Here is a 13,853-nt window from a genome sequence, read left to right as displayed (position 1 = left end):
ATGATAAATTAGTTTTAACTCCTGTATATTTAATAATTTACGGATTTTGTAAAATATATAGGATATAAATTTTAGCCTTTTACAAATTAATTCTATATGCATGTCCCACTTGAGATGACAGTCTACCATAATCCCCAAATACTTGACCACTTTTTCCTGTTTAGTTTCGGGCAAGCACATTCTCCCCACGTCTCCGATTCACAATTCGTGTGTATTTTAAGTACAATTTCCTCTGGTGGTTGTCCAATCACAGTGGGAGAAAAAGCAACATATTTAGTCTTAGTAGTATTCATACTCAATGTATTCAGATCAAGCCACTTTTTAATATTTGACATAACTTTTTCTGCTTTTAAAGACGTTTGGGTCCATGACTTATCTTTAATTATTAAGGCTGTGTCATCAGCAAAGGAAATTATTCTTGACTCTTCAATTTTTACTTTGAATATATCGTTCAAATATCGATTCTCATAGAACATAATCTCAAGAACTTATGTCGTTGTGCGAAATACCAATGTGAGGACAATGTAGTTGGTGATGATGATTGAAGCTGAAAACTAGGTGTTTTTCACAATACAAGGAGCATTGTTGTCAGGTGAATCTGGAATATGAGATAGAGCGCTCTACCTGATCTCAGATTGTAGAGCAAAAAAAGAGCTTCTAAAGTGACTACAATTTTATTTTATTTTTTCTAACAGTTACTAACTGGAATCACAGCAATTTTGGACTTGTGGTATTCAAGTAACAGTCTTTCGAATAATTGAAGTCAGGTTGTGACTAGAAAGATACATCAACTCTAGTTCACAAGATTTGTCATTTTCATGGTCTAGTCTGAAACCTCTCGGGATATCCTTGAGGATTCGGTCTTGAAATTTCACCCAAAGCTAATTTTAGCAATCATTGATACTCATATCGTATTCATTCAATACCTGATAGATTTTTTAGGGAATGGAAATGGATTAAGTTTTTTTATATTGATATCTGCACTCCTTACAATACGAGGACCTCTTTTCCAGAGCTAGATTAATTAGTGTTAAACACATGTTGAGGAAATAATTGTAGTAAGAAAAAACTCTTTCTTCCTAAGAAACGAAGAATCCGACCTCTTATTCAATTCTAAATAACTAACTATCTAACCTTGACACGGACCACAGAAGTAATGTAAATCTTCAAGAGTATCCAACAGTCTCACATAAAAATACAGAGAGCCTGATTGAAAAATAAGAATAGCAATCTGCAGGAAATCAAAACTTATGCGAGATCTTTCACAAGAGTGATCTATATTCACGAAAAACACTAAACAGAATACTACACTAAATATGATAAAGATAATGATTATAGTTCTGTTACTATTGCTTATTGCTCTCAAGATAATCCTCTTCAAACAAAAAAATTTGTATCAAATTAAAAAATTAGAATTGTTTTTACTTTTTAGTTGGGAAAAACATCGGATGACCGATGTGTAGGTAAAACCATCGATAAGTGAAAAACATCGAACAATAAACATCGATGTTAAAAACATCGATGTTTGATGTTGAAACATCGATGTTTTTAAACATCGATGTATCGATACCCATCCCTAGTTTTTATTGGGAAACACCTCATTTGGATTCTCGTGAGAAATACTCTCGAACCATTCACGTACAATCCACAAGTATGCAGTACAGTTCGAAACAATCAGTATCTCAGTATCACTCAGTATCATTATTTCATACAGTACCTCTGTACGAAAAAATCGTCAAGTAATAAATACAAATTTGCTTTTAGCTTCTTCAATTTGATGCTTTGAACGAGTTGAACCCATAGAATGACGTTTCTTGAACAAAGGGATTTATCCCCTTCTTATAACCTCATTCCTGCAATGGAGAGATTCATAATCTGTTATTGGATTCAATATAAATAAATATTGATTCGAATTCTATGTAGTATATAGAATAGTATATACTATTTAGTAATAGTATAGTCGAATTCTATAGGAACAATTTTGTGAAAGGTAGTGAAAGGTAAATTTATTGAAACGCCATTTTTCTAGACTCCATAATGTCTGTATTTGTATCCTCCTTGGCAGTGTCATACCATATCACATGATCATTTATGATCATTTTGATATTCTATGTCAAAAATGGAATTATTTCATCAGAAACAACTATACTTACGCTATCTTTCCTCTACGATTCCATTTGCATCATCTCATTTATTGAAAATCACAAATCATTATATTATTATATCATAAAATGACTGGGAGAAAACAGCAGGCATAGCCAAAAACTATCCCAAATTTTGATGAATAAAAGCTTCAAAAAAATATTCATTTACGTTTCATGGAAGAAAGAAGATATGGGACATAAAATATTTTATTCAAAATGTATTATTTTTGCTCATTTGCTCAACATCAACCACCTTTCCCACAATATTAGGCCTACAAGAGACTAATAGACTGGGAGGTCCTTCAATAATTACAGAGGCGTCACATGGAGAATACAGTTATAACAATTCACAGAGAAAGAGATTTAATGACGCAGTTATAGCAATCCGTCTGCAGTCATAAAAGGTAATAAAATCATTGGTTACAACTTATTTCTGTCATTATGGTGGAGACTTGACCAATTAGTGATTTCTTCGTGTTACGTTCAACGAAGCCGCTCCATTGTAAATAAATAACTTCGAGTTGGTTATATGCTAACTTTGGAAAATAAGTTAGCCGTTATTTATTTCTACTTATTTGGGTTGTTTCATTATATGAAACTACTCTTTATTAATTCACCACACTATTTATTCGTAATAATTGGCTCAACATTCCTTTAATGAGGTGGGTTTTCTTATTGAGTACTGTATTTCCAAGATATACATAGAATATTATTATTATTCAACAATGTAGGCGTGAAAGTAATAAGTACAAAAAATAGGAACATTCTCAATTCTTTAAACCTTCTTTTTTATTTATTCTTTTATCCCCAACCTATTAGGTCTTATTTACATTGATTCATTAAATAACTACACTCTTTATCAATTTTATTCTCTAAACTATTTATTCCTAATTGACTTAACATTCCTTTTTGAGGTGGGAATCTTTGATAACTGTAAAAAGTTGTTGAAAATAATATTATTGGAATATTATTATCAAGTATAAATAATAATTGATCTCGAAAGCAACAACAGAAGAAAACGAATACAATTTACATTGTTGGTTCAAATTTGACAGCATTTACTTATCATCTGGGATCCATAGGGATTTCTTGATACTAAGTAAACTCTGGTTTTTGAGCAACACAGACCACAAACTCTTTGTCTGTACTTATGAAAAACAGCTTCAGATACTGCTAGCAGTGTAAAAATCTCAAAAATCGAGAATAATACAACTTTTGTGCACTAAGTCATCTATGCATATTGCATAATATGATGTAGTATGTGTATCGTCAGAATATGATTTATAGGCCTAGGACTGATCAGAGCCTTAGTCTATCAGCCCAGTTGTCTAACGGTCAAATACAAGGTCCAGTACCTTTCCAACTATAAGTTACGGATGGGTGGCAAAGAAGGAGGGTAGAAATGGTAGAGGAAGCAAAAAACAGGTGTGATCAACGTATTTCTGTCTCAACAGGTGGCTCTCTTTCAACTCGTACGAGTACAGTCTGTGTTGAAAGCCGAATTGTTGTTTTAGTGGAGGTGACGTTTGATAATAATGAAATACTATTTACTATCGAAGAAAAGCTAGTACTTCTTCATCATCTCTGTTACTATTCATAAGGAAGAGTATGTCGTAGGCCTATGTGCTCTATAACTCTGCTATGATTTTTTTATATTGTTACCGTTTCACTTTGCGTCTATCAAAGATACATTATAGGCGGGTTGAGGACTAACCGCACCCCTTCACACTAGCAAGCCTCCTCACTACGATCTACTGACGGAACAAGATAGGATTTTCTCAACCTCAGAATGGTGGACTATTTTTCAAACCATTACTGATAGACATGTAATATTCACTCACACAGTGGTATTCTGGGTTGGTTACCTAATAATACTTTGGACAACATTGACCTTTTAAAAAATTCGGGAGTCAATTGATAAAGGCTCAGCCTAGTTCTTCCTCCATGGTCATAATTATATTATTATAGTGTTTTGTACAATGAATAAATAATTCTTACTGAACGAAAATCCCAATAATTAGATGCTGTGGATCACCCCAAAGACCTCTGCTGCTGCAAATATTGACATCAGAGTAAACAGCTATATGAAAATTCTTGATGTGAGACTGTGAAAATGAGGAAAATATCGCTAACTTCTCGCATATTCAAAGTTGCATAACTTATGAAACACTATATAAAAAATCCAGGAGGAAGGCGTTGTGAAGGTATTATAATGGAAAATTTGTATTTTGGCTGTAGGACATGGTTTTCTATTTTTGGGTGCATTCCCCCTCCCCCCACAACTAAATTTGAAAATACCTTAGGAATCCTACTCAAAACTAATTGTTCTTTCACGTCATGTGTGGTTTTTTATCATTGCTAGGAAAATATCTAAGTTGTATAGGTTAAAAGTGGTAGGTTTGCATGATTTTGAAAAACCTTTCTTGAAAATTCTTATCTCCGGAACCAAAAATGGTAGAGTCCTGCGCGACCAGTCTATTTATTGGAAAGTTTATTATCTTTAATTTTGTAGAGAATGCTTTTCTCGAAAAATGCAAGGTTTTCGAGATTAAATGGAAAAATTAAAAAAAGGCCGAAATTTTGGGGGTTTTTGGGGGTGTAGTCGCCCTCTGGCATGTCAGCAAATTTCAGGTTCAAATTCAGTGCCCCAAAATAATATAGAACCGTCGAGGAAAATTCTTTCGGGGCTGTTTCCTGAAAAACGACCATGTGACTGGTATGATGTGAATTAGTTCATTAGATTCATTAGCGAAAACATTTTCATTCGATCCGATCCGTGCCCGGACCGCACTGGTGTGAAAGAGGCCTTAATTAAGAGTCTTTCTCTCATTATAAAACTGCCGAGAACGTAAAAATCAGGAAAATGTCTTTAATTTCTTGATTTTTTAAACAGATGAATCGTAATCCACAAAATTTTTTCATGGATCCTTCACAAGCGAATGAGAAAATTCTGCTTTGCAATTCAAGATCAAGTACAATTTTTAAAAGTAACGGGTTACAGAGATACCGAGCATTGAATGTAGAAAAGCGCCATTCTTTGTGTAAGAAAATAAGGGTTGAAGTACACTCAACAGTAAAATTTCCCTTTTCCAACGGATTCGAATTAGGATGCATGAATTTGAAGCGCATTGACGAAATTTACCGTGGGTAGGTAGAGCAGTTTATAAAAAGAACACAGTCATAGTCAAGATATTTCATCTGTAGAACAGCTGTTTTGACGAATTTCAAAAAAAATCATCGAATTTCACAATTTACATAAAGGAAAAAGTACTCTGAAAACAATTGTATATACACATAAGCAGTAGTCTGATCGTAGTTGCAAATATGTTGCCGTCAATCGTCATTATGTTATTCCCCTAAATTATTCTCGTTTGATAATGAGGCTTATAGTTCAATGAGCAAGGAAAGTTGTGTGAGTGTACCACACCAGATTTTTTCGTTTGAGCCTTACCTTGTCCCTTCCGTCAAAAAGTCAAAAGAGACTTTCAGGCTCGATTCATTCACCAGTTTTCTTCGAATTATGTAGCGCAGGGTTGCAAAAATCTTTTCTTTCTATCAGAATTCATGGATATTCAGTAATTTCTCAATTGGATAGGCTACTTGGTAAGAATTATTATGAATTACGAGAGTCATTGTTTTCAGTCTGATAGTAGGAATTTAAAAATACTACTACTTTGAAATTTGAAACAGAAATGATATGGACAACTTAACAAACATCCATATCTAACCCTATCGAGTATGAATTTGCTTGAAAAAATGTAGTAAAATCCTTAGAAAACTCAATGGAAAACGAAAAAAGAAACCCTCTAAAAACCACTGGGGAACGCTTGATAAACGCTGTGAAAACGTTTATTATATTAGGCGTATCTTTGGCCTATTTAAAAGTTTCCTTAGGACAAAATTTCTAGATCCTAACTGATCTTCTGTACTAAGTTTGGACGTTTTCTCTCAATTGATTCTCGAGAAATGTGAGAGAAGACAGATAAAACGCTAGGGAACGCAAGGAAACGGCAGTAAAACCGCCCATCTTGTGCATATCTTTAGCGTAATTCTGGATTCCTCTCAAGACAAAGTTTCTTGACCTTTGCTGAACTTCAGTACCAAATCTGAACATGATCCTACATTCAGTTCTTGAGAAGGTCTAGAAAACGCAGGAAAAACGAAAAGCTCAAAAACCGCCGATCTTGGGCGGAACTTGGGATTTCAGCTTAAGGCGAAACTTAACTTCAAATACAACATTTTTATACCTCAGCTGAGCCTGTGCACCGAGTTTAAACATTTTTTGCCAATTAGTTTCCCAAAAAGCTGAGAAAACGCAGAAAAAAGCTGGAGAACGCAGATTTTGGGCGTATCTTTGGATATTTTTTCCAATCCGTTCTTAGTGCGCCTCTAGATGGCAAACTGAACATACATGCCAAATTTGAACGTACGGTATTTGGTTCAGTAGATTTTTAGTTCTGTTGATTATGAATGAATGAGTGAGTGGATGAGCGAGTGAGTGAGTGAATGAATCAGTGCCATTTCGCTTTCATATATATGTGGGAAAATAGATAGCGACAAAACGTCGACAGATATAGTCAGTAATTGTTATTAGAAGAGTAATAACTACTGACTATATCTGTTGACGTTTTGTCGCTATCTATTTCCCATTCAATGAATCAGGATCGTGGTGAGGAATTGAACTAACATAAGCCAGAGACAATATTACTGATATAAGATACTTTTACGCTATCTTTTCTCTACTCTCAGTTCGATGAAACTGACATCATTTTCCAAAAAAATTTACTAATTTTCATCAGTATAAACTCCATTGACAATACTTAATGAGAATTTGGATTATTTAAAAGGTAGTGTAGGAGATAAGATTATGTTTCAAGTAAAATTAAAAGCTTGAATAGGCCTACTTGGTTGTTGCTCTCGGTGAGGAAATGTGTGAACTTTGAAGGTTGTTTGATTGTCATTATTTCAGCGTGTTCATGTCAGTGTTCGAGAATCGTTGCTTGTTGGTAGGGGAATCGATAATTTTTGGTAGGGGAATTTGTGAGTTGTTATTGAATGATGATTTTTTGGAAGAGAACTTTCTGCATGCGTGATGACTTGTTTACAGCCATCATGTATGAGTGCTCATCTCCTCTTCGTTTATTTTCTAGTGAGCAAACTGGGACATAGGTTTAAGAGCGCACCAATTTCAAGACACATAACATTTACAACCTATGTATAGTTTAGCTCAGTTCTAAACGGCAGTGAGTGCCGTTCAAAAAGTAGTATTTTCTCTCAAAATAATATTACGTATTATCATCGTCCATGTTACTTGTTTGTAGTTTAGTTTTTGTAGTCTATATAATTCAAAATTGCACACAATAGAATAAAATTACTAAATAGGGCGTTATAATAATGCTTTTTTTAAAAATCATTTGTCGTTTATAAAAACGAATATTAAAAATCTGGTGTGACGAACTCACACAACTTTCCTTGCCGTTATGAAAATTGATCACCTGACGCTAGTGTTCACGCGTATCTCAAGTCTACTATTCAAAGATCTGAGTCAGTTGGTGACAGGACAATAGCGCTGCAGACACACGAAGTCTGTTATCTCTTTATAGTGAATGATTTAATAGAATCAACAGTTGCCAACAGTTTGCAATTGAATAATCACATTTTCTCGAATTTCAAGCTTATTTTCAATTTTAGGTGAACATATTACTGAACATAAATTGTAGAGATTTTCGTGTTGAATCTTTTCCACATGATTTCTTTGGTTTAAATTGTAACTGAAGCCTGATGATTGGGAATCTAAAATCAAACTTTGCATAGATGGGCGGAGCTCCTGAAATCTCTACAGATATAGGACTTGTGGCAGTTGATAGAGCTTATAAATGAGTATTTTAGGTATAAATTTGATCAAAATCGTTGGACCAGTTCTCGAGAAAATCGCGATAAACCCTGTTTTTGACAACATTTTCGCCATTTTAGCCGCCATCTTGAATTGCATTAGACGAAATTGTTCGTGTCGGATCCTGATAGTGTAAGGACCTTTCCAAATTTCAAGTCATTCCGTTAATTGGGAGATGAGATATCGTGTACAAAGACACACATCATACACTCATACACACACATACACATACAGACCAATACCCAAAAACCACTTTTTTGGACTCAGGGGACCATAGAAATTTGGAAATTGGGGTACCTTAATATTTTTTTTCGGAAAGCAATACTTTCCTTACCTATGGCAATAGGGCAAGGAAAGTGAAAAACATGTGTTGTAACAAGTAAACAAGTATTTACTTTATTATTTGTATATTACGTTTTTTATTGTACATTTCTTTGTACTTACTGTAAGTTACTTGTGGAATAAAGAATAATTTTTATTTGATTTGATTCATGTTATTGTTCAACCACAATAAAATGCATAGAATTCTAGCCTTAGGCCCAATACACAGAGAACGGACGTGGCACGGACTTTTGTTCTACAGATGTCTCTCCCATGTAAACATAATACCATGTAACACCATGTTAAATAATACGGTATAGTTCAATATACATAGAAGACAAGTTGATTGAACAAAAATCGGCGGTTATTGAATAATTGAGTAATAGAAAGCATAACAGGTCTGTAATCAAATGAACATTTCCAGGACTCACTTTACATGTCAACGGTTCAATGAGAAAATAGTACCTACCAATTCAAAGGTTTCCAGATCCACATAAGGTATTAGTAGTTAATGCGATTTGTACCTACTCATTTCAATGCTCGGTAATTGCAACATATTTCTAAGAAAGCAACGTATGAAGCCGGGGATGCAGCGTTCCAATCTCAGATGACAGTGGCCTAGAATGGTGCATGCCACACATGTCCGTCATGATGTGATTTGTTCTACCAACACCCCTCCACCCCACAGAAATATCGTGCATATAGTAGGATCGGAACGTTGACGATCAAAGTTGCAAGTGAACAGATAACTTAACTTCTCCATATCTGATAATATGCTTCTACTTGTTACTTTTGCTTGCATTATTCATACTAAATTATTCAAATACTGATATATTATGAAATTATGAATCTGATGAATGTATCCCATCCACATGCGCTTATGATGTGTGGCATGATCATTGCATGTGTATGACCATCCTCATTGCAAAACAAAAGTCACAAATTTTAAACACTGTAATCGATTCAAGCCCAACCAAATGTGACAATGCGCCTGCGCTTACTCCCTCTTCCACCCTATTCCATTCACTACCCTCCTTTCATCCTCTGACCACCTTTCTGCATCCATTTCTCTTCTCAGAGAACAGCCATGATTTGTAGCTCGAGATATAGATTTATTTTACATAATATAACATGTTGACAATGTGTTTCTGCGAGCTATTATCAGTGCTAGAGACGTTTCTTTTTCCTAGTACTAAAGGAATCTTTCAAGATCAAAGTGTACTGAAATAATATTGAGGAAATATCACGTGCAAACATATTCATGGAGCCACGCGTTCAATTTATTGCATCTGCTTCACAAGGTTAGTTTACCATGCTGTAGCTTGGAATAAACTTGAGGTTTGAAGTAGGTAGTCCTACTGGCTTGATATTTGAATTCGAATTGCATTCATGATTTTCAAGTAATTGCAGAAGGTTTTGTTTGTTCAACAAGCCTCTCTTTGGCACTTGAATAAATGAGGTGAAGGTTAAGCAGTTTTTGGTTAGGTCTTTCAAGTGATATATAATGTTCATTGATAGTAGAAATCCGCCGTTTAAAGTTGACAATTATTGATCACTAAGTTTTATGGCTTGCATATCGTAAATAAGTTGAATATTGCACGAAGTGTGACATTCATTATAGTTTTGGAGGGTGCAAGAACAATATGTAATTCTCACTAAGAAAGATAGCAAAGAATGATCTATAGCAAAATGTTGGAGAACTTATTCATCGCCAAGATTTAGCATTTTTATTTGATTTCCAGGCTGTATTGTCCTTTCTCATAATTATTCTAATTGTACCTTAAACCATTACTAAAGAAAAAATTTGAAACTTCTGAAATCTGTGGTAATGTGGGATAAAAGTGTGGTGAAGGATTATCTATGAGCACTGTGGTGATAGGATTACGAATGGACTGATCACGAATAATAATTATTATTGAGATTTTATTAAAAAATTACTTTCTCAATAAAGTACTGAGATAAGATCATAATATTGTTGTATATTGTTGATTATTTTCAAACAAAATACTCATGAATGGAATGAGATTCTCATAATGAATAAGAATTCATAAGTATAAAATATTATCAATAGAATTATCTATTATTGAATTTGGTGATATAATTGATTTCCACTGTTATGATTTTGTTATTTCAATTTCTAGTATCAATCACCAACATATTATTTGATGAGAGCTCTCCATTTGCAAAGAGAAAAATCTGGTGTGGTACACTCACACAACTTTCCTTGCTCAATGAACTGGGAGCCATTCTTAAACGACAATAATTTAGAGAAATAACATAATGACGATTGGCGGCAACATAATTATTTGAAACTACGATCAGACTACTGTATATGTGTGTATATAATTGTTTTCAGAGTACTTTTTCCTTTGTGTAAATTGTGAAATCCGATGATTTTTTAAAAGTCGTCGAAACAGCTGTTCTACAGATGAAATATCTCGACCATGTGTTATTTTATAGACAGCTCTACCTACCTACCTCATGCACTTGAAGGAGGCTACAAAGTCCATTTCTCAAGGATGGGGTGACCCCCATTAGTTTCCCAGAAAGGAGACTCATGCCAGTTGATGGAGCTGACAAATAACTATACAGAGTATGAATTTGAAATAAATCAGTCGAGTAATTTTTGAGAAAACCGTGAAAAACATGGTTTTTCAGTAATTATCCGCCATTTTTCTCGAGAATATTACGCAGCTCCTGCAATTTTCCCAGAAATGAGACTCATGTCAGTAGATAGGGCTTATAAATAGCTATCCATGGTATAAATTTGAAGAATATCGTTAGAGCCGTTTTCGAGAAAACCGTGAAAAACATGGTTTTTTAGTAATTATCCGCCATTTTTTCCGCCATCTTGAATTGAATTTTATTGAATTTCTTATTGTCGGGTCCTCATGGTATAAGGACCTTAAGTTTGAAATTTCAAGTCAATCGGTTAATTAGGAATGGAGTTATCGTGTTCACAGACATACACACATACACACATACACACACACACACATACACACACACAGACCAACACCCAAAAATCATGTTTTTGGACTCAGGGGATCTTGAAACGTATAGAAAACTTGAAATTGGGGTACCTTAATTTTTTTTGGAAAGCAATACTTTCCTTACCTATGGTAGTAGGGCAAGGAAAGTAAAAAAGAGAAAAACCCCAGTACCCAATATTCATAAAAAATCACATAGAATTAACTACAATTACCCTACAAATGGCCGTAGACGAGTGGATTAGATGCTGGCTTTGTAATTCAAAGGCCCGGGTTCGAATCCCAGCCCGGGCAAGATATTTTTCTCGGGCCACTCCCGTGTTTCGGATGGACACGTTAAGTCGGTCCCGGCTGCCTAAAAAGCAGTCGTTAGGTCATGTCAGAGGCCCTGAAATTGATCAGTTGCGACCTGAAAACTCTGATACCAGATCTGAGCCAGCCAGGTCACACGATATTATTATTATTATTACCCTACAAAGAGTACCTCTTTTCTTGTTAATATTATTATTTGTTTGAACCTTCATGAGCTTCTTGATCATTATTTTCAGACATTATTTGAAAAACAATTGGAAACGTTTAGCATAAATTACACTACACAAAAGTGACAAAGAATGTGAGAAGTAAATTGGTACGTACATGAGCAGTAGTTTACGCTTTAGTTGTGAGCACTTTTCAGTGTTCATTCAATTGGTCAAGTTCATTTAATGTATTGAATCGCACATTCACCTTGCTCTTCCAATAATAGGAATCTGGAATGTGAAGCCAAATACATTACGTTCAAATACTGTATGATATTGGAAAACTTTCGAAGTGATTAACTATACCTAATTCGCACTTACACTCTGCTTCTCCAATGATGATTGCTCTAGAGGGTGAAAACAAAAACAATTCCAATATACTAGGATATATTCTAGGTACATTCTCATAGACTACTGAATACAATGTCATAAAATGTAAATACCATGACATAAAATACTATACAATACCAATTATAATGCCATAAAAAAGAGTACTAAATACTGTACTGCGTTCGATGATATACATACTGTATAATGTTGTCTGTTGTGGAACGCATCGTATATAGTTTTATCATCGATATCTGTAAAATCTGACAAAGCATCTTTGGAACGGTTCCACTTGTTTTTCGTTCCGCTACTACGTAGACATCATGTCGTCATCATGTCTGTCTGTCTGCGCGCTGTGTCTTTTGTGCGTCTGCGCTGATCAGTGACGTCTCAATCGCGGTTTTTTGCCACTGCTCCATCAGCTGGTTTTCTATACTTTTATTCGTATTTTTTCGTCGGATTGTTTGCCGTTGCAATTTTAATATTTGTGTTATTCGATTTTTTAGAATTTAATCTTGTCTTTTGGCATCTTACCTTTTAGTTATTTGCCACTTTTTCACCAAACGTTTGTGGACGTTTCACGTACGTGGCTACATTTCCGCCTTCTCGTTTTTGTTGCTAGCGTTTTTAGCTTTTCCTGTCTATTCTATTCATGGAGGTCGTCGAGTGTGTTCTTCCTGCGCTCGGTCTAAACCTTTCATCTGAATTCATCGGACTTACAAAACCTTTTTTAAAGTGTGAATTATTCTTCAGATTAATTCGTTTGTTCTATTCTTCAGTGTGATTCAATTATTCATCGAGTTCTTCACTCAATTACTCTGTTAAAATTGGACAAACTTTGTCTAAAATTGCAACCTCGTGTGAGCGTTTCATCGCTATTCATTTGATCTACAAAACCTTTTTAAAGTGTGAATTATTCTTCAAATTAATTCGTTTGTTCCATTCTTCAGTGTGATTCAATTATTCATCGAGTTCTTCACTCAGTTACTCTGTTAAAATTGGATAAACTTTGTCTAAAAATTGCAACCTCATGTAAGCTTCAGTTGCCATTTTTTCTACAATTGGCTTCACCTCGTGAACTTCAAACTTTCAAGTGCATCATCTCTACTGTTTGGAAATCAATCCAAAAATTCCACAATTTGAAGATCGGATTATTCGTTTGGAATTCTACTCGCTCCAGCCTACCTTTCCATTGGGGGATTTGCCTGCTGTAATGGACGTTTCCATGCTGGTCATCGCATGGCCTAATCACTTCATTGCTTGCTGTTGTCCTGTTCCTGTTGGTATTGCGGAGTCGTTGCCTGTCTGCCTGGCCGCATCTCCTCTTCAAAATTTTATTCAGGTTATGTAAATCGTTCTTTTCAATTTTCATTTATGTATACATCATTATTGTTTTATTAATGTCTATCTTGACATTCAACTCATTGAGGCCACTGACGCCTACTTATTATTTGATCAATGTCTATCTTGACATGCAATTCACTAAGGCTACCGACGCCTATTAATTCATTGGATTTGACAGCTACCCTTGGCTTTACAAGTGATTCACTGAGGCCACTGACGCCTACTTATTGTTTTATTAATGTCTATCTTGACATTCAACTCATGAGGCCACTGACGCCTACTTATTATTTTATTAATGTCTATCTTGACATGCAAT

The sequence above is a fragment of the Nilaparvata lugens genome, chromosome 10, assembly GCF_014356525.2.
Source record: "Nilaparvata lugens isolate BPH chromosome 10, ASM1435652v1, whole genome shotgun sequence".
In the NCBI taxonomy this organism is placed as follows: Eukaryota; Metazoa; Arthropoda; class Insecta; order Hemiptera; family Delphacidae; genus Nilaparvata; species Nilaparvata lugens.
The sequence above is the reverse complement of the archived record's forward strand: the minus strand, read 5'-3'. Positions refer to the sequence as shown.